The following is a 22062-nucleotide window of genomic DNA, read 5'->3' as shown; positions in this document are numbered from 1 at the left end:
TGAGCTGAAGTCAGACGCTTAACTGACTGAGCCACCCAGGTGCCCCTGAATGTCTTTTAATTTTGTTTAAAAAAATAAAAAAGATAACCTAACCCTCAAGATTAGCTATTTTTCATTTACGGTCATTCCCTTGAGATCCATCCAAGTTGCTTACATATATCAGTAGTTTGTAGCTCTTTATTTCAGTAATTGTGGGTGGTATGGACATACCGTGGCTTATTTGACCCTTCACCCGCTAAAGAGCACGTGGGTTGTTTCCAGTTTGGGACTATGACAAATAATGATGTAGCACGACATTTGTATTCGGGTTTTTGTGGCACGTAAGTTTTCATTTCTCTGTGATAAATGCCTAAAAGTGTAATTACTCAATCGGATGCTAAGAGTATATCTAGTTTTATAAGAAACTGCCAAATTGGCTTCCAGCAGTTGTTTCCTCGTACGTTCCCATAGCCACGTAGGAAAGATGCAGTCTCTCTACATTCTCTCCAGTATTTGGTATTACCACTATTGTTTATGTTAGCTGGCTAACAGGTGCAGTATCTCACTGTGGCTTTTATTTGCATTTCCCTAACAGGTAGTGATGCCAGGCGCCCCGTATATCCTCTTTGGTGAAACCTCTCTCTACGTCTTTTGCCCATTTTTAAAAAATTTTTAATGTTTATTTACTTTTGGTGGGGGGGGGGCGGGGAGCAGGGAGCGAGCAGAGAGCGAGGGAGACCCAGAATCCGAAGTGGGCTCCAGGCTCTGAGCCGTCAGCACGGAGCCCGACGTGGGGCTCGAACTCACGAACCATGAGATCGTGACCTGAGTCGAAGTCGGGCACCCAACCGACTGAACCACCCAGGCGCCCCTCTTTTGCCCATTTTTGAATTGGACTGTGTCACATGTTGCTGCAGAGTTTGGACAGTTCTTTATACATTTTAGATAGTAGTCCTTTGTTACATATGTGGTTTGGAAATATTTTCTCCCAGTCTGTAATTTATCCATTTATTATTTCCTTTATGGATCATGTTTTTGGTGTCATAGTCTAAGGACTCTTCACCTCACCTGAGGTTGTGGATATTTCCTTCTGCTTTTTTTTCCCCCTGAAAGTTTTCGAGCTTTGCTTTTTCCAGAATGTCACATGGCTGGAAGCATACAGGACGTGGTCTTTTCAGGCTGGCTTCTCTCACTTGGTGAAAAGCATTGATGTTTCCTCCACGTCTTTTCATGGCTCGGTAGCTCATTTGCTTTTAGCACTGAATAATATTTCATTGTTCCGGATGCAGCACAGTTTATATATGCATTCATCTACCGAAAGACATCTCGGTTGCTCGCAAGTTGTAGCCGTTTTGAATACAGTTGCTCAGATATCTGGGTGCAGGTGTTTGCGTGGACTTGAGTTTTCAGCTCATTTGAGGAAATGCCCCGGAGCGCAATTGCAGGACCGTATGGTCAGGGTGTGTACAATTTTGTAGGGAACTGCCGAACTCTTCCCAAGTGCCTGCACCGTTCCGCATTCCCACCAGCAGTGGACGACAGAGTGAGCCCAGCCAAACTGAACAAGTCAGGAGGCTCTGGAGATGTGGCTTCCTCAAGAAATCAGTGCTGAAGGACACCTAACGTGTTTGGTCGTCAGGAAGGGAGATATAAACAGGTTGAGCAAAGTTCGGGGATGAATTCGTGAGCAGTACAGAGAAAACTAAAAGGGAAAATAGAGAGAGACAATTCTTAACTTCAGGGAAAACGAAAGTTGAACAGAAAAGGGAAACAGATGCATCTAGCCTCAACCCCTGCTCCCCACTTTCATGGTCACTGAAGAAACTACTGATAGTCACAGCTCCCACTGTAAAACATACAGTATCAGCCTAGAAGTTTCTTGTGAGTTTGGGTATAGAAATAGGTCTCGCGGTCTCCCAGGCTAACACCGCACCCCTTGGCAAACTACAAGAAGGCTGTATAACTATGGTTACTCACAATAACCATATAGATGATCATACAGATAATCATATCAAAAAAGGGTGTTACTCATAACATAAAACAGAAGGGTTTTCCTGTTCTGGTAGCAGAGAAGTCTTCCCTAAGGAAGAAATGATTGAGAAGGAGAAATAACCAGGTGGAAAAGGAGGGGAAAGCATTCCAGGCAGAGGGAACGGCATGTGCAAAGGTCCAGTGGCAGGTGCAAACTTAGATTATTCAGGAACCTGTGCAGAGCCCAGTGTCCAGACAGGAGGAGCCAAGAGATACAGGTTTGTAGTGAGGCACGGGAAGCAGGCACACTGCTAGCAGGTGGCTGGAAGGAAGCTTCTGCCTATTTGGAAGCTTCCAGGGAAGCTTTTTTGAGGCACAGCTCACCCTCAAAAGTCTGAATTAACTGGGTGAAAATCAAATAATCTGGCTCCCGGCTGGCCCCCTGCTGGTCAGGACAAGTCAGGACTGCCTTTCTCACGACTGCTTCAGAGACTTGCGGATATTTTTGGTATTTATGGTAGCAGAACATTTAACTTCCTAAAACGTCAGTAAAGTAGTGCTGAGGGGCAACATGAAAAAAGAAATTAAGTTATGCAATTAGTGGGAATAATGGGAAAAGAAATCAAGCAGCTTTTAAAAGAACAAAAAAAAAACCCCTTCAACCGTAAACTTATAAAGGCAATTTTTTTGCATATTAATTTTATTTTTTTTAATTTACATCCAAGTTAGTTAGCATATAGTGCAACAATGATTTCAGGAGTAGATTCCTTAATGCCCATTTAGCCCCTCCCCCTCCACAATTCCCCAGCAACCCTCTGTTTGTTCTCCGTATTTAAGAGTCCCTTAGGTTTTGTCCCCCTCCGCTTTTATATTATTTTTGCTTCCCCTCCCTTATGTTCATCTGTTTTGTCTCCGAAAGTCCTCATTTGAGTGAAGTCATGATATTTGTCTTCCTCTGACTAATTTCACTTAGCATATAACACCCTCCAGTTCCATCCACAGAGTTGCAAATGGCAAGATTTCATTCTGATCGCTGAGTAATGCTCCATTGTATATACATACCACATCTTCTTTATCCTTTCATCCATCGATGGACATTTGGGCTCTTTCCACACTTTGGCTATTGTGGATAGTGCTGCTATAAACACTGGGGTGCATGTGTCCCTTCGAAACAGCACACCTGGATCCCTTGGATAAATACCTAGTAGTGCAACTGCTGGGTCATAGGTAGTTGTATTTTTAGTTTTTTGAGGAACCTCCGTACTGTTTTCCAGAGTGTCTGCACCAGTTTGCATTCCCACCAGCAGTGCAAAAGACATAGTCTTTCTCCGCATCCTCGCCAACATCTGTTGTTGCCTGAGTTGTTAATGTTAATATAAAGGCAATTTTTAACATAGGCATTCATTTCAAGTTGCCGGACAGTAGAGAAAGGGAAAATTAGGATGACGCGGGTAACTCGATCCTTACTGAAGTGGGGCCATTCTCTGTGCGGTTTTGTAACGTATTTCCCCCACTCCTCCTGCAAAGCTATAGCATGGTGGAGACTCACTCTTCAACTTTGTAACAATGGAGGAAATGCCACAACCAAGTCAACGGGTGGCTCTTGGCAACATTTTCTCTATAATGTCATCTCAGTTACTAGGAAAATCATTGGAAACCTGTCTTAGAAAAGTAACAGAGGCATAATCTGATTCTAAACACCTTACATTGTTTCATGGAGATTCTTTTCCGGGTCTGTGCGCATGTGCTAAAACTTCTTTTCATTGCACACAAGTATCATTATTCCCAGGTGGTTTGTGCTAAAGTTTTTTGAAAGTTAATATTCTTCTACTTTGAATACATGACCTTGAGCTGTAGCACACTGATTCAAAACACCAGTATTTTGCCCACCGAGAATGTTAAAATTTGCTTGTTGTTTGATGCCTACAAGGATGGGAAATAGAATAGCTTGTATTTGAGAATTATTTTTAAAAGAAGCTAATAACTCCAAAGAAGCTGGCACTCCCAGAAAAAAAATTAAACTATAAATCAAAAAGGGGCAAAAGGCAAGTTATTGAGACATAGATACATCAAAAATATTATCTGCCACAGTATTAGTTCTAATTATTCTCTGGGCTCCCCAATTTAAAATATTTTGATAAATGCTATGAGAGATACAGATTCATCTATTTAATTTAATTTATTTGAGTAATAGCACTCAGCTTAATACATTTCCTTTTTTTTTTTATTCACTTCACATTGATCATATGCCATGTGCCAAACCCTATATAATACATAAGGTCTGTGTTATTCTCTGCAGATTTCCTGAATTTGCATTTTAATATTTTAGAAGATACAGCCTTCGATCATTCTAGAACTATAGTTACTCCATAAATTCTTTGCGAAATTCCTAAGTTCACTAGCTATAATATTTCACTCTTTTATCATGGAGTATTTGGGGGAGAAGCATCCTCTGTGGCATGAATATCAGCATTCCATCTTGGGTTTTGCTCTGTTTCTCCACTGGGTGAAATGGTTTATTGACTGTCAATTTGTAAAGTGCTCTCTGGGAGTTTCTGGATGCATGATAGTAGGACCGGAAACATATCTCATTGCCTTTTCTGTCCAAATTGAATTAACATGTGCAATATATCATCTTTTAGCAAGAGTGGATGAAATTCCGGTGAGTGGCCCCATCGCATGGCTGTCCCTACAGAGAGTCCTGACGGAATAGTTGTGGTCTCCAGGGGTCTGATGGCTTCCTCTGCTATCTTTTTAGTTTAATAGCTGTTTTTATACATGTGTGTGTGTGTGTGTGTGTGTGTGTGTGTGTGTGTGTGCATACATTATGTATGCATATAGAAGTACCTGGTTTAAAACCTACTCCTCGGGGTCATGGAAGGAGAGAGGAGTTTCCCTCCCACCCAACCCCCATTTGCTCTTTTCTTTACCATACTTCCTCTACCCCCTGACCAACCATATTATTTATTCCTTCTGAGTGCATTCAGATTTTCCTTACATACTTACAAGCAGGTATAAATATGGACCTTTGCTTTTTCCCTTTATAAACAAAAGGCAGCCTGCTATACGTATTTTCTCCCCTCTCAGTAGAAAGTATTCTTTTTTTTTAATTTTTTAAAATGTCTTTATTTATTTTTGAGACAGAGAGAGACAGAGCATGAGCAGGGGAGGGGCAGAGAGAGAGGGAGACACAGAATCCGAAGCAGGCTCCAGGCTCTGAGCTGTCAGCACAGAGTCCGACGCGGGGCTCGAACTCACGAACAGTGAGATCATGACCCGAGCCGAAGTCGTACGCTCAACCGACTGAGCCACTCAGGCACCCCTTGTAGAAAGTATTCTTATTCTTTTCATTACCTGTATGGTGTTCCATTGTTTTAATGTATAGATAAGCCATAATTTATGTAATCAGCCCCCCTTTGAAGAAAATGTAATTTCTTTCCCATCTTCATTATTACTGCAATAAATAACCCTTTATGTCATCATGTTGCGTATGTGCAAACACATGCGAGGCAAATGTCAGAAGTAAAACCGTGAAGGGTGCCTGGGTGGCTCAGTCAGTTAAGGGTCCAGCCCTTGATTTCGTCTCAGGTCATGAACTCTCCATTGTGAGACTGAGCCCCATGTCGAACTCCGTGCTGGGCATGGAGCCTGCTTAAGATTCTCTCTCTCCCTCTGCTCCTTCCCTACTCATGCTCTCTCTCTAAAATAAATAAAATAAAATAAAATAAAATAAAATAAAATAAAATAAAATAAAATAAGTAAAATAAAATGACATAAGTAAAAGTGTGAGCACTACTGATCTGGGCATTTGTAATTTTGAGAAATATCACCAAATTGCCCTCAGTAAGGGTTGTGCCAACTTACCCACCCATATGTGCTGGTTTTCAGTGGTCTCCTGAAGAGAGAACACATTTTGGTCATTTCTTGTTTCCCATCTATAAAAATCCATTCATTGAACAAATATTTACCAAGTGCCAGCAATGCCCCAAGCTCTCTTCTTAGGCCCTGGAAATATAGCAGTGAACAAAAAAATTGTCACACAGAGAAACAGATGACAAAGGCAGTCATGGAATATGACATTCGTGGTCATTTAAAGCCTGTGTCACCAACTCACAGGCCACACAAGGAACTTCTATGTGTGAAGGTCATAGGTGAGAGGTCAGAGGGAGGGGTGGGCCCTGTGTAGCCCCGGGGACTGCAGGCCTTTGTGAAGGCCACAGCTACGGCTCTGCTCTACACCATGAGGTGGTGTGCAAAGAGAAGGCCCACGCTGATAAACCATCCCAGTTTTCAAGAGAAACCAGAAGTCCATACATTTTCCCCCATTTTAAACACTGGGAACTAATTCAAAATTTAGGAACATTTTGGGGACAAATCATTTTTTAGTGGTGCTACACCAGTCGATACTAAAATTTCTATGGAAGAATAAATATCTAGAAAAAAAAAAAGAAAGACTTTAATAAGGGCTCAGGGACTAGCCCTACTGGACATTATAACATCCTTTAGAGCCTTGTAATTAAAACAGTGTGATATTGGTGCATGAATAGAGTGTCCGGCAGAACAGAATTAAAAGCCTAAAAAATCAACCTGAATACATATGGAAAATTTTTATACAATAAAGCTGAGATTTCAAGTCACTAGGGCAAAGATCGACCTTTTAACAGATGGCATTGGGACCACAGGGTAGCCATGGAACAAAGGAAAAACTAGATCTTTATCTCACACCCCACAGGAGAATAAACTCCAAATGGATCAGAGATCTAACTGTAAAAGATGAAACCATACAAGTACTAGAAGAAAATATGGATGGATTCTTGCATAATCTAGGTGTAGGGAAAGGCTTTCTAACTATGCCTCAAAATCTGGTGGCAATAAAGAACAGATTGATAAATTTGACCACATAAAACTAAAAAATTTCCTCTTGGCAAAAAAACACCATAAGCAAAGTCAAATGATAAAACGGGAGAAAATATTTGCAATCTATGTTGCAGATAAGGGCCAATATCCTTAATATAGAAAGAGCTCTAAAACATGGAGGAGGTGAGATTTAACAAAATATATAGGAAAAAAAATGGGCAAAAGACATGAATAGACAGTTCACTAAAATATATAGAGATATTTAAATGGGCCTTAAACATATGAAAATATGTTCAGCTCACATTATAAGAGAAATACAAATTTAAACTATGCTGCGATACCATTTCTCTCCCAGCAGACTGGCAAAAATTTGAAATATGACAACACATTCTATTGTTGTGGCTGTGGGGAAAGAGGCACTCTCATACACTGCTGGTGGAAATGCAAATTGAGACAACCTTCCTGGGAGGAAATTGGCAATTCCTAACAAAACTATATGTGTGTTTACCCTTTTACACAGTTATTCAGGAATGTATCCTTAAGATACTCCTATGCACTGCAGCTAAAAAAAGAAAGATATGAGGAAGATCTCTGTAAACTGAAATGGAGTTATTTCCCTCTACATTAAGTGAAAAAGAAAGGTATAAATGAGGGATGCCTGGGTGGCTCAGTGGGTTAAGCGTTTGACTTCAGCTCAGGTCATGATCTCACAGTTGGTTGGTTCGAGCCCCACATCAGGCTCTGTGCTGACAGCTCGGAGCCTGGAGCCTGCTTTGGGTTCTGTGCCTCCCTCTCTCTCTCTGCCCCTCCCCCACTCGTGCTCTGTCTTTCTCTGTCTCTGAAAAATAAACATTAAAAAAAAAAGACAGAAAAGAAATTAAAGAAGGGCCCAAAGAATAATGGGAAGATGTCAAACACACACAAAAGCTAACTTAAACTAATTCCCACTTTTCCCAAACCAGGAAAATCGGATGGCAGTAACTGATTCAGGCAGGAATCAACAGATGATAGAAACAGAGGGTAAATATTTGGCGGGAATGTGGATATTTACATGATCTCAAAGTACCTCCCCACAAAATGCTTTTTATTTAGAAAGGGGAAAATACAAAGGGACAAAATTTGCAGCAGACAAACCCCTAGGGATGCTGTCCTAACCAAGAGATCGAAGTGAATGATACCAATGCCGCAAAGCAACATGGTGGGCCCCTTCACATGACACACCGGTAAGGAAACAATACTTCTGGAGTATTCCCGCCAAAAATGCATAGCCCACATCTGATCATCAGGAAACAACAGGCAAACCCCTAGTAAGGGATTTTCCACAAAATAACTGGCCTGTACTCTACAAAACTGACAAAATCATGAAAGACAAAGAAAGACCAGGGAACTGTTCCAGATTAAAGGAAATAATAGAAACATGACAACATGATCCTAGAGTGGCTCCTGGACCAGAAAAAATAAATTTTCTCTTTTGCTATAAATGGCGGAACAGGTCAACTGGTAAAAGGTGAGGAAGGCCTACAGATCAGATAATAATACTGTGTCAATGTTGATTTTCTGCTTTGGGAATTGTACATGGTTATGTAAGAGACTGTGCTTGTTTTTTTAGGAAATATTCACTGAAGTGTTTAGGGGTAAGTCTGCAACTAATTCTCACGTGGTTCAAATGATAATAATATGGGGGGATAAAAAGCAAACATTTGGGGAATCTAGTTGAAGGGTATAACAGGAATTCTTTATTTTTGCAATGTTTCTTTAAGCCTATAATTATTATTCTTTTTAATCCATTGTGAGAGTCTTCCCTCTACAAGCAAAACCAAACAACAGTGGAAACAACAACCAACCAGGTTTGCCTCCAGCATGGACGCCTGCGCTGCCAGTGTGCATTCTCTGGCTTGGATATTTACATGATTTTGAGTGAAGTCCTGCTGACAACAGCCAGTGCTAGGGCTGGAGAAGGCTTTTCCTGCATCTGGAACTTTTAAACCGACTTAGCACCAACAAGAAGGCTGCGGAGATGGCTCGTATATAATAATAAGTAATAAAGCAGTGTAAATCTGAATCAGCCTCTGTTCTCAGAAACGAGGAAAAGCGGCTGAGGTTCAGACAGTCTTGCCCTGTGGAAGGTCTGCACTGCCTTTGGAGAGGTGCAAGCAACCTTGCCTCCTGGTTTCTGGTCTTAGCCATTAGAGCGGTGCCTCATGATCTATCAGGACCTCACCGTTGAAGAAAATATGTTTGTAGGGGCGCCTGGGTGGGTCAGTCGGTTAAGCGTCCGACTTCAGCTCAGGTCACGATCTCACGGTTCGTGAATTCGAGCCCCGTGTCGGGCTCTGTGCTGACAGCTTGGAGCTCAGAGCTTGGAGCCTGGAGCCTGCTATGGATTCTGTGTCTCCCTCTCTCTCTCTGCCCCTCCCCGACCCCCGCTCACACTCTGTCTCTCTTTCAAAAATAAAACAAACACTAAAAAAAGAAAATATATATAACCAAAAGGCAAAAAGAGACTTTAAAGTTGAATGGAGTTAGGAAAGAAGAAAAATGTATTTCAGTACTGGAAAGGGAAATGGTCTTGGCATAGCTTTTCTGGGTAGGAAGGAGAAACCAGGTGAGAAGCAGGGGCCCCATGCAGGATATGGGACCGTCTCATCTGAGGGTGCAGCCGAATCTGCTAGAGCCAGGATGTGTTAAATCAGTTTGCAGACCGATTCAGGGGACATTCGTGCCACCTCTCCCTTCTCACCCTGCAATTGCTGTTTCCAGATTAATCAGTCCAAAGGCCAAGGGAGCACATACCAGGAATACTAAACTCAGAAAAGGAGGTCCCCTGATATCTGGGCCTTGGGAGGCAGGGAAGTGTTACTCAAGGAGCAGAGCAGGAACAACATTCTTGGCAGAGGGAATAGCATATGCAAAGGAGAGACACAATAGATAGGACATAACTTTAGGGCTATGTCATACTCTCTTGCCGCTTACCTCCATCTCCTCACATTTCTCTTGGAATATTCCACAGATAGGCAGTCTGCAGTTGTGAGCTGAGAACATGTCTCCATTACCTAGCGAACACCCATCTAGCAGGTTCTGGGTCTCAGGCCTCGTTAATCAGAATGTAGGAAAAAGTGCCCATTTCAGTCCCTGATCACGTGCTACTTGTCCCAGATGAATGTGTCTCCACTCAGGTTGAGGAGGCTTTATTAACTATTATGTTTATCCCTGAACCCTTTCCTAGATTTCTGTCGATGCCATTTCTTCCTCAAATAAATCAAGTGCACTCACCTTCTGAGCCATACTATTTTAGGCACGGGATCCAGATCTTCAAACTCTTCTGGCAATTCCTTGCCCTGTAATCTCAAGCAGCTGTTTCTTGGACAGAAGGAAGCCCAGACATGAGGGACACCATTGCCATCTCAACTCCTCTCTGGCTGTGTGACTGGGCGAGCCTCTCGGCCTCTCTGATCCCATGTCCTGCCTGTAACAAGCCATTATTAATTTCTACATCTCACAGAGAGGTTGTGAGCATTGGTGAAGACAGAGTCCCTTGTGCTTGACACACCTACAGCCACCTTGGGCTCTCCTTCAGGCAATCTTCTACACCCCAGGAAATGCCACCCCTCCCCAAGAGCCAGCTGGACAAGGGAAGACCCAATTCTGACATTTGTGGGGAAAGAGAACACAGATTCTGCACGCTTCACTCCGTCCAATCCATTCCAGGGAACTGCAAAGGAACACAAGGCTGGAAGACCAAGTTTTTAAGTGATCAGATTCCTTGACATTCTGCATGGGGGCATCCCCAAGCCCCCAAGCCCCTGGTCCACAGCCTGCCTTCCTCCTCCCCCCGACACGTGAGGCACCATGGCCGTGCATGGGGACTCTCCTCTATCTGTCCATTCCAGCTGTACTCTTACCCCCCCACCCCCATGCTTGCAAACAGCCACCCTTTGGCCATTCCTCACCAATGGTGAGGTCAGCCCTCAAGAAACAGATCCAGGGAAGACATGCCTACTGATCTTAGCGGTGGGTTGAGAGCTGTTTGGGTAGGAAATTCCAGGGTTGTGGGTGCTCTGAGTATGTTCGAAAACAGGGCTGGTGGGTACACAGATTGTAGGTAGTCACATGCCCTGTGGTCCTGCAAATTCCTCCTCCCCTGAAGAAGGGGAAGCCTGGGGCGAGGGCATGGATAGTGCACTCCACAGTGCCAGGCCCAGGGCGAGGGCTCCTCTTGCTCAGGTAGGACAGTACTGAAATGGGACTGGACATCTGACCTATGAGCAGCCTAACCAGTGACTGGCCGGTGACCTAAGAGGTGGCCTGGCACGAAGACTTCTGCCCAGAGAGGATGATTTGGCAGACTGTACTTGCCAACACTTGCCGCCACATTTCTGTTCACGTGTCCGTCTGTCACCTTGCCATGCCCCACCAAGAGGTGGGGTCTATTTGTCCTCCCCCTGAACCTAGACGGGACTTTGTGGCTTCCTTGGTGAGCAGAAAGCAACAGAAGCCATACCGGGTATCTTCTGAGACTAGGTCATGAAATGTGATATGGCTGCCCAACTGGGCTCTCTCTCAGAGGGCACTCACTCTGGCAGGTCGGCTACCAGGATGTGAGGAAGCCCACACCACCTGAGAGACCATTGGTTTAAAATATGGGTTTTGTTATCATTCACATATGGTGAGGCCAACGGATCAGAGGGTGACTGCCATTGAAAAGACAATTCGTTACACTCATAGTTCCCAAGAGAAGGGGGTATACCATGCCATGGGGTGGGGGCTCAAAAGGAAGAGCCAGGGTTGGTCAGGAAGCAGACTAAGAGAAAGGAAAGCTGTGACAAGAGACTTTATTGTGGTTTCCATGGAAAGGTACAAGTGAGACAGCCTCGGCCGGTTAAGGATTGGCTAGTTTGAATAGTGTCCGTGGGCTCTGGGATGCACTTGGCCCTGAGGTGATTAGGGAAAGGGAAAACTGGCCTGGAGTGTAAAAGCTTCATAAGGGAGTGGTTGGGGCGGGGAGATGAGCTCTGGATTGGTTGGTTTGCATGGGAAAGATCTGCGCACAGGTGAGTTACTCGCCATCTCTAGGAATGAGCTAGCCCTGGGAGGCGCAGTCCATCCAGAGTCAGCAAGATCCCAAGATGTCAAAACGTCAGAGTACAGCAAGTGAAAGGCATGAGTAATACAACCATTAGATTTTCCAGTAGCCTCAAAGTCTCAGCCAGTGTCAACTGTGACGTGAGAAAGTGAGCCTTCTGACGGCCCCAGCCTCAGCCTTCAAGCTGTCCAGATGGCACCATGTAACGCAGAGGTGAGCTATCTCTATCAAGCCCTGCCCAAATTGCAGATCATACGCAACGTAAATTTTTTTTAAGTCACTAAGCTTGGTAGTAAAATTTTACACAACCTAACTTGAACAATGGTAACGAGCTGAACTAAACAGACTCTCTCTCTCTCTCGCTCTCTCTCTCTCTCTTTCTCCCCAGAATTGAAAATGGGACTTGAGAGCATTAGTAAGTTGCTAACAGGGAGACAGGTGATTAGACCCAAAGAGAAGCCGGGATGGAAGATTTGGCTGAGTCGCAGTCATGACAAATGACAAGAGGGCTGGTCTGGAGTGCTTCTGATCCTGAATGACCCAGTTTCCTGAGGTCAGCAGTGGGACCCGGTCAGCCCCGAGGGCCATCGGGCAGTAGGTTTCTCCAGAGTCTAAGCTAGGTTCCCATGAGGCTTTAGATGGGGCAGAGACCCCTGCTCTGGGACCCTCACCCCTGTCCTTCCCTACGAGTGTCTCCATTCTTTGCAGCCAGGAGCCTCTCCCCCTCGGGGACACACGGTACCCAGTCAGAGCTTGGCATAAGGTAAACAGTCAGGATGGGTGACACCCACCCACCTTCTCTCCCACCAAGAGCCGCCAGGGACTTAGAGACAGAGACAATGTTAAGGAACTCTGTGGACTCTCTAGGTCTGGCCAAATCTAGGTGACTCGTATCTTCATTTCTCAAAAATTTGCTTTGAACATTTAAAACATCATTGTAATGGTTCCAAACTGTCTGGAAATTTTACTTCCTCAGTCCCATCTCCAAGCTCAGACCAGGATAGGCGTCCCCTTCTGGTCTGCACTCTTTCTTTCTGGGCCAACAGGCCATCATCTACCTGAAAAGCAAGGCCCAGAGAGAGGAACCTGGCCTGCGGCCTCCTTCAGTGGAGACAGGGTCCCCAGCCTAGCACTCAGGTGTGGAGCACAGGGAGTGCCTCCCATGGCCACCTCGGCAGCAGAGCGGGACCGGTGGTTCATTGGGGTCGAGAGCCCCATCTGGGAACAGGCTTCAGCGGTGCACGTGGGACGGCTGCGTAGAAGGACAAGGTAGAACAGGTGCACCTGGGAGTGTGCTGGGGGAACGAAGATGTGTGTGGCTCGGGGTGGGGCTGTTTGTGTCAGAGGACAGGCTAATATGCTGACATCCTTTTTTCACGCTGTATCCTCTCCCCCAGTTCCAAAGCAGAAAGCCCAGCCCTCTCTCCACCCGGGCCTCTGGGGAAGTTTGTGTGAAAAATAGAAATTGCTGGCAGACGTTTCCTTGCTTTTGCTTGTGATCATGTACGGGAGGGACGGGCCAAAACGACCAGGAAGGTAGGAGGGGAACTGAACAGTTCAAGGGGAACTGAAGAGGCAGGGGAAGGCTTGGCAGGGCTGGACTTCGAGAACCAGAGGCAAGGGAGAGAGAGAGAGAGAGAAAAACAGGCATGCCAAGGTGGAAGAAACCAGCCTGGGCAGAGACAACCTTGTCATGTGTGTGCCCTCTGTCCCAGCACGTATATGAGCCTGTGTACAAATGAGTTTCTACCTGTGTGTGCCAAATGTGTGTCTGTGACCAGACCTGCCTGTGAAATATCTCATGCCACAGACTTTGGGCATGTCTGGGTTTGTCTACTTCAGCTCCAACTCAGCCACTGCAAACACAAGTCAGGGAACAAAGAGGGGACCTGTGGCTGGGCCAAAGCCTGGGCCTGGGTAGCCTGGGTAAGAGAAGCCAGATGCCATCAGCTAGGCTAGAGCAGGCTCTATTTGCCTGGGCAGGTGATGCCTGGCACCTCGGGACATAGGAGAAGCATTGAAGGGGCAATCCATGGGGTGCTAAACGTGTGGGGTCCCACTTCAAGGAGCTCATTGGCTCCAGAGTCACCACATCAATCTGGGACTCTGGGACTCTCTGGCCCTTCAGGAACCAAAGCCACTCCCACCAGTGGGCTGCGGGGACACAGGGCTGCCTTACCCACCCTGTTCTAATAGCTATTCCTTGGTAACCGAGTTTCAGGGTAGGACCATGCCCTCCCTCCCCCCAGGACTCCCAGGGAGGATGTGAGCACAGGGCCGTGTCCCCTTATCCTACCCCAGTTCTCTGGGCAGGGCAGGTCTGGGATTTGGGAAGTAGAAGGAAAGTGGCTAGGATGTCCTCCTCCGCAAAGACTTCTCGGATTTCTGGGTGCCCTGAAGATGCACCAACTCAGCCTCACAGGCCCGAGAGTCTGTCTCAGGCCAGGACGTGTCTTGTTTTCAAATTCCCCAAACACTTCCTAACCACCTACTTTTTGCCTAGGGTCCTCTTCTCAGTGTTCAGGACCCCAGCTCACTGGCCTGTTCTTTATCGCCTGTGGCCAGCATCACCAATGCCACTTCATCTTCTAACCAAGAAGACTGGCTGCCAAGTGGGGCCCAATGCTCGTTTCCCCTGCCCTCTATGCCCTAGACAAGCACGTGGGCCCTCACGTTCCTGAGCTCTTTTCTGTTAATACCCTGGGGGAAACTGAACAGGAGTGCAGCCCACGACAGCTCGGTGAGGCAGGGGACAGGAGCGAGTCCACTCTGGCTATGGTACTGAAGAGAAGGGAGAGATTTCCCTTGGCCCAAGGTTCTTCCAGCTGCACGACAAATTAAATTGACATGAGACAGATTAACAGGTGGAAAAAAAAACCCCAAGGTTTTCTTATGCGTAGATGAAGGCCCAATAATGAAATGGAGACCCAAAGAAATGACCAAAGCAGGGTCTTTATACTTTTTTAGACAAAGAGATAATAAATTTGTGAGGAATTGACAAGACGAAGAAAAAACTTTGGGTTGGAGTAGTAATTTAGTAAAAGTAACAAGGCTTGTTCTGAGCTCTAAAATTCCCATCTCTGGTGATAAGGAGGTCTCCTTACCTCCTGGTACAGGTGGGGTACCTTTCACCCAGGAGATTTCTTTCCTGATTTCAGGGGGACAGAGGGTCTGAGTGTCCTTCTTGCACAGGCTGGCTTTCAGGTAACTTTTATTTAAAATAATAACTATGCCAGGGGTGCCTGGGGGGCTCAGTAAGTGGAGTGTCCAACTCTTGATTTCAGCTCAGGTCATGATCCCAGGGTCATGGGATCAAGCCTTGGGTACCTGAGGAGACTGCTTAAGATTCTCTCTCTCTCCCTCTGCCCCTCTCACCATCTCACACGCTCTCTTGCTCTCTCTAAAATAAATTAATTAATTAATTAATCAATATGCCAAAGTGGCACATTCTGGAGCAGCCCGCCCTTGGGCCCTACATTATTCATCAGGGAACAGGCAGGCAGTGAGTCCAACTTCCATATCCAATTGGCACATGAAAAGGACCTCACCACATGGGGGCCACCAGGGGGCAGGCTGCATCTGCTGGACCACTGGCTCATCTGGGGGCCTTATTCTTGGCAGTAAAGTGTCTATAGGTGGCAAGGATGCTTTGCACAGGTCCCACACGGGGACAGATGGAGAGCATCCCTGGGGATGACAGCAGAGGACAAAGATGGCCAGGATGCCAGGTGTCGGTGGACATAGGCATTTGGTTGGAGGAATCTATGTGTGATGAGGGAGCAGGAGTCTTGGAAAGGAAGAATCAGGATGTGGGAGCAGCATGGATGTTAAGGACAAAAAGATGAGCTTTTGGGGAGCCCTCAGGAATGATGTCCTGGGCAACCTGCATGGGAAAGACAAGACAGGGCGTCTTGGGCATAAAGAAGCCCTCTGGCTTCTGTTCCCCCTGGGGCCTCCACATCCTTGAGTCAGAGGTGCTGTTCCCAGACCACTGCAGCCCAGGCATGTAACCCTTGTTTGGTTACACAAGCCAATATAGTCCTCGTTGTTGCTTAGCCTGGTTTGAATTGTTTTCGACTTCAACTCACAGATCTGAACACATTTCTTAAATGCTACCTGTTCCTTGCTCAAGAAGTATCAATAGCGCCAGATTACCCACAGGTTGAAGTCCAAACTCAGCCTGGCTCTCAAAACCCCAATCTCTTCCTCCGTCATGATGTCCCACTATTCCTCAGATGGCGCTTTCTCTGTGCACACCGTGGTTGGAAAAGTCCTCCTAACTGGGACACTGTGGGCTCGAAGATGCTTTTGCTAGCATCATATCCTCTGTGGGGACTCCTGGACTACCAAGAGAATAAATCAGTTCTACTCTGTGCCATCCTGATTTTCCTCTGCGTCTTCCATCAGGCCATGAGTCTCTTGAGGGCACTATGTCTACTGCCTTTGGCCCAAGCCTGGCACACTGAAGGCATCCAAAAACATACCTGAAGAATAAATAAACGACCTCTGTGAGTGCAGCCTGTCCTGCATAGCTAGAATACGCCTTTTTTGGAGCTGATCAGACTCTGGGCTGGTCCACTGTAGGGGAGAACTGCCACCCACATCTAGGTCCCAAGGAACCACATCTAGACAGAGAGACTTGTGAGCAGACTCAGGTTTGTATCCACTTAACTGACCGCCAGGAATCTCTGCCCAGATCCCACTTCTTCTACTCCTTTCCCAGCAGGAGACTTGCTGCCCTGAGCCAGCAGCACGTGCAGCTAGAATCAAAGAAAGACGGAAAAGCTGACACTGAGATAGAAACTAAGTAACAGACACAAAACTCAAGATTGAGATGCCCACAGAGAAGACAGAAAGCTGACAAAGCACAGAACCTAGACAGCAGAGATTCAAAGACAAAGAGTAGGGCCAGCCAGGCTGGGAATGGCAAGTCCAGAGAGCATCCCATCATCTCCTCTCTTGATTAACATGACATCTTCTGTGGGTTTTCCCTGCCTCTTGCACTGCCTCTGACCCAATCTGTTAGCAGGATTTTTTTTTTTTAATTTTTAAATGTTTTATTTCTTTTTGAGAGAGAGAGACAGAGTACAAGTGGGGGAGGGGCAGAGAGAGAGGGAGACACAAAATTGGAAGCAGGCTCCAGGCTCTGATCTGTCAGCACAGAGCTGGATGCGGGGCTCGAACTCATGAACTGCGAGATCATGACCTGAGCTGAAGTCAGACGCTTAACCGACTGAGCCACCCAGGTGCCCCAGTAGGAACCTTCTAAAGACATATCTGAATGGATCATTCCCACAGCCCTCAGAGTAAAGAAATCCCCGATACCTCTCCTGAGTTACAAGGCTCTGCTTGACATGAGCCCTACACATCACCAGAGCCTTCAACCCCAACCACTGTGAACTTTCCCCCAGGTATGCTCTCCCTGGCCGCTCAGCCTGAAATCGTGCTACTGTTCCCTCTAGCTGGGACGCTCATCCTCCCCTGCCTCCTCCCAGTCACCCATTTCATACTCAGTGTTCCTTTGTCAAGGGCAGCCTCTTTCTCCCCCCACCAGCATTCTTGCCCCCATCCCCCAGCTTCTGGTCCAACTGTCCTCCCCCAACTGGAGCTCCACCCCAGAGCTCTACCAGAGTCTGCAGGCCAGGCTGATCTCACCCTCTATCTTCCTACCTGCTCCTGTCCTTGGCCTCATGGGGCCAGGCTTGCCAGTTCTAGGGCCATGTCCCACTGCCCTTGGTACCCTAATCTCTGCCCCCGCACTCTGTGCAGCACTCCCTTTTGAGTCATGGTTCTTCCTACGTCTTCCATTTGCCTTTTTTTTTTTTCTAAATCGTATCCACTAATTTTCTATTTAGATAAAAATTAAGTTAATTTAAAGAAAAACATTAAATCGGGCATATGGTACAAGGACACTGCATTATAATAGTTTGGGGAATGAGACTCCGATAACATTTCAGTGCTCTGTTCAGACCCCTGAGATCCCTTTTACTGTTTCTGGGCATCTCTCTCTTGGACTTGTTGTGCTTTGGCCTCCAATGGCTGGTACCTGTCCTCAGGTCACTACGTCTGTTTTGATTCCATTCCCCAAGAGCCCAAAGTGTCTGGGGGCTTTAAGCCCCCTGAATCCCAGGGACAGCCCATAGCTTTAACTGGACATGTGGGACTATGACAGCCCATTTCCCTAACCCTCATTTCAGACAACTCTGAGAGCCTGCCTAGAACAGAACCTAACCCATAGTGGGCATTCAATAAATGTTTGTTGAAAGAACAAATGTAGCCACATTTATTAATCTTATCCTCCGTAATTTCTGTATTTCGTTGTAATTTGTGTCACTCTTAGCTTTTCCCATCTGACATCAAAAAGCACTTACCTATATTTGTTTTATTTATGAATTAATTTTTTAAAATTTTATTTATTTTTGTATTTTAGAAAGAGAGCGTGTGTGTGCGAGCAGGGGAGAGAGACAGGGGGAGAGAAAGAGAGAGAGAATCTTAAGCAGGCTCCACACTCAGCATGGAGCCCAACGTGGGGCTCCATCTCAGGACCCTGAGATCATGACCTAAGCCAAAATCAAGATCAGACACTCAACCGCCTGAGCCACCCAGACGCCCCTATGAATTTTTTATATTTAATTATTTGATCCTTCTGGATATGCTGTTAAGGACTGAGATAAATGTATTTTCTTCTCATGACTAATCAGGTGAACCAATAGCAATTCTTGAATCTTTCCTTCATCTATCAAACCAAGATACTATCTTATCTAAGACTCATTCAGTGAGGCATTATGCAATCATTTATTATGGTAGTTATAAATGATTATGCACCGCATGGAAAAATGCTCACCTTATAATTTTAACCATGATATTTTTATAGCTACATAAAATTATGTCAACATATTGGCAAGGACAGGGAGAAGCAGAGAAAAAATAGACAGATTTAAGGATGCTGATAGGGCTGTGGGTGATTTTTCTCTTTGATTTCTGTGAATATTTACGAAATTAAAAAACCCACGGGGCGCCTGGGTGGCTCAGTCGGTTAAGCGTCGGACTTCAGCTCAGGTCACGATCTCGCGATCTCGCGGTCCACGAGTTCGAGCCCCGCGTCGGGCACTGGGCTGATGGCTCAGAGCCTGAAGCCTGCTTCCGATTCTGTGTCTCCCTCTCTCTCTGCTCCTCCCCCATTCATGGTCTGTCTCTCTCTCTCTCTGTCTCAAAAATAAATAAACGTCAAAAAAAAAAATTAAAAAAAAAAAAAACCCTGAAACTTTAAATGAACATAATATGGAGGGTAAGAAGAACTTTAAAAAGATAGCAAGCTGTTTTCTTGATTGAGCTTGAGACAAAAGCTTCGGTGAGGTAGCTTTTTGTTTTTTTCCTTTTTTTGGAGGTGATCTCAGAAGTAAGTTGAGGACAGTGAGGGATACAGGTAAGAGAAACTGGAGGGTCTGGGGGGGGGGGAGGGGGGTGTCATTGTTTCAGGACACCCAGGAAAGGCCAGACCCGAGGAGCTCTGTGTGTGAAAATCATGTCCTTTGGCCCTGTACCCTTGAGCGCTGAGCTCCTTCCCTGCCTCAGCTAAGTGAGTAGACCTTCCGGAAGTCCCCCATGCAAAAGGAATCAAGGCCTCAAGTGTGTGGATCAGTGAGTCCAAATGTTCCCATCACCTTGCCCTGGCTAAAGGGATGCTGCCTCAACCAGGCAGCAGGGATACAGATCTCTGTGGTCACACAGTAAGAACTGTAGAACAGTATCTGGCTGCAAGACCCCTCTGACCCCTGAGAATTCTGCAGTTTTTTAGAAACTGAATTCAGAGAACATTTGAATTCACCAGGCCCTGGGCCAGCCCTACCCTCGTGACAAATGTAAAGAGCATCACGAGTAGGAACACGGTTAGTCCTGGGTGCCATAGGGCCCCAGTCTGGTCCGTACCCGGGAGGGTTAGGCAGGGCATGTCCTGGAGCCTGGGCTGTATATACCCCAGGGCTTACGTTCCTAACCGACAGGGCACTTCATTTCAACCTTCATATCTCAGCTACCCCCGGCAATCCATTGGGTCCCAAAGGTGCTCTTAGACGAACAGGTACACAAGCATCAACACGTACCAAGACAACCGGCACAGGACCCATCCACACGCACAGAGAGCCAGGATGTCACTGGAGGTCTTGGATTTGGGGGCACAGCACAACCACAGACGGCCCCGACTACCTCTTATAGCAGCTCTCCTGAAGTGCCTTCCCTCCTGCCTGGCCACAAGAGCCCTGTCCCGGGGACAGGTCTCCCACACCGAGACCCTCACTGCGCTCCACCTGGCGCAGAAACTGGTTAGGTGGGCCGGTTGCCCCCCCCCCCCCCCCCCCCCGCCAGAGGGCTTCCGGGAGTGTACTTGAAAACTTTGGAGAGGCTCGCTGGTTCCCTCGGTGCGCACGCCACCTGGCTGTCACCAGCTCCGGGAGGTTCGGGGGAGCGAGAAAGGACCTACTAGCGTCACGTCTTTTAAGTCACGACGGGGTTGAACGTGCCTACGAGGCCCGGAGTGCGCGCGCAACCCCGCGCGGGCAGGCGAGGCTCTGTAGGCCGCAGGTCGCCCCCTCGGCCTTGCAGATCACGTCACGCTCCGCAGGCCCTCCCGAATCCTCCTGATTGGTGGAGAGCGCGCGCGAGCGCTACCGCTCCGCCCCCGGACCCGCCCTCCTGCGGCACTGCCCCGCCCCCTGGTTTACAAGGCTGGCTGTGTGGCTTCCAAGTTGGAACGCGAAGGCGCGGGCGCGAAAAAGCTCGGACTCTCCGAGGCCGAGGGGCCACTTAGCCGTCATGCACGCCGTCGCTCCAGGCCTGACAGTAGGTGGCTGCTCTTCAGAAGCACAGTGCCTGCTCAGCTAGGCCCGCGACCGGCCCCTTCTTCTCCATAGCCCACGACCGGCTCCCCCACCCCCCTTATTGCAGAGCACCCGGAAATGCCCATTGCCCAGGCCCCCCTCGACGCCGATACCCACACGTACCAGGAGACTGGTCCTCGAGGACCCGCCGCCCGACTCCCAGGCTCGCCCGACTCCCAGGCTCTCGGGCCCGATGCGGATGCGGGTTCCGCCGGCACCTCACGCCTGGATCCCCCAGCCCCGACCGCGGACGCCCCTCCTGACTCCCCGCTTACTCCTGGCTCCCCAGGATTCTCCGCACTCTGGGACCCCTCTGCCGCCCCGCGCGCCCCCGGGTTTTTCCTCACACGAGCGTCCGGGACCCCTCCGCGGACCTCCTCGGCGTATGAGGGACCACTCTTTAGCAGCCTCTACCTCCGCACACCGCTGCTCTCCGCGCCCTGATCCCTGACTCCTCGGTCCCCGCACCGGGACGCCCCTCACCCAGCCTCTCCCCCCAGACACCCCCACGGAACACCCTCCCCCCCCCCCCCCATATTCCTCCTCCGGCCTCCTCGCGGTAAACATCCCTCCTCAGGGCCCAAACTCACTCCCGCAGCCGTGCGAGCCCCCCTCGGCCCCCGGGTCCCACAGTGCACACCCCCTCTGAACCCCACCCGCACGCCCGCAGGCCCCCGCTTAGCTCCCAGCGCCTGCCAGGCTCCCCGCACCTCTTCCCCCAGCCCCGGGCCCCTGGCATCCACCGCCAGAACCCCGCCGAATCTCCGGCACCGCGAGCCCTGCGCCCCAGTCCTCCGCCCGAGACCCCCTCACGCACACGCGCGCGCGCACACACACACACACACACACACACACACACACACACACACCGGCGCGCACGCCCCTCCCGCCTTCCACTCACCCCTCCGTCTCACCCCGCACCCCTCTCCCCTCGGGCCCGGCGGGCAGCGCCGGGGGCGGCGGCGGAGGCCGGTCCCCGGGCCGGGACACACCCACCCGCCCGCCCTCCTTCTTTCCCTCGCTCCCTCCCTCCTTCCCGCCCGCCCTCCCGCCCTCGCTCGGCGCTCGCTCCTTCCCCCTCGGCCGCTCCCGCTTCCCGCGGCGCCGGGCCTCCCGCTCCGCCTCCCCGTGCGCGGCTCTCCCGGGCGCGGCTCCGGGGTTCATGGTGACGAGGCGGCGGCCGCTCGAGCCCAGCGGCGGCGGCGGCGGCGGCGGGAGCTGGGGCGCGGGCCCGGGCCGCCTCTCCCTGAGCGCGGGGCCGGGCGGCGGGCGCGCCCAGGCGGCGGCGGCGAGCGC

General features: G+C 48.4%; 1 long non-coding RNA gene across 4 annotated transcripts; it reads right to left on the bottom strand.

Annotated features, from left to right (window-relative positions):
* Window positions 1-1084: 1084 nt before the first annotated feature.
* LOC123575823 lies at window positions 1085-22005 on the bottom strand. 4 transcript variants are annotated; one of them, XR_006701018.1, is made up of 5 exons: window positions 19993-20783; window positions 10358-10537; window positions 10081-10273; window positions 5815-5955; window positions 1085-1681 (listed from the first exon to the last, which is right to left on the bottom strand). It is a non-coding gene; the product is annotated as an uncharacterized LOC123575823 (long non-coding RNA). The 4 variants fall into 4 exon arrangements; XR_006701016.1 differs by lacking the exon at window positions 1085-1681 and adding an exon at window positions 3229-3873; XR_006701017.1 differs by lacking the exons at window positions 1085-1681; window positions 19993-20783 and adding an exon at window positions 21668-22005 and having other exon boundaries at window positions 5620-5955.
* Between the last annotated feature and the right edge of the window lie 57 nt (window positions 22006-22062).

Source organism: Leopardus geoffroyi, chromosome C2, assembly GCF_018350155.1.
Source record: "Leopardus geoffroyi isolate Oge1 chromosome C2, O.geoffroyi_Oge1_pat1.0, whole genome shotgun sequence".
NCBI classification, from domain to species: Eukaryota; Metazoa; Chordata; class Mammalia; order Carnivora; family Felidae; genus Leopardus; species Leopardus geoffroyi.
Note: the sequence above shows the minus strand (reverse complement) of the source record. Positions and strands in the feature narration are given on the sequence as shown.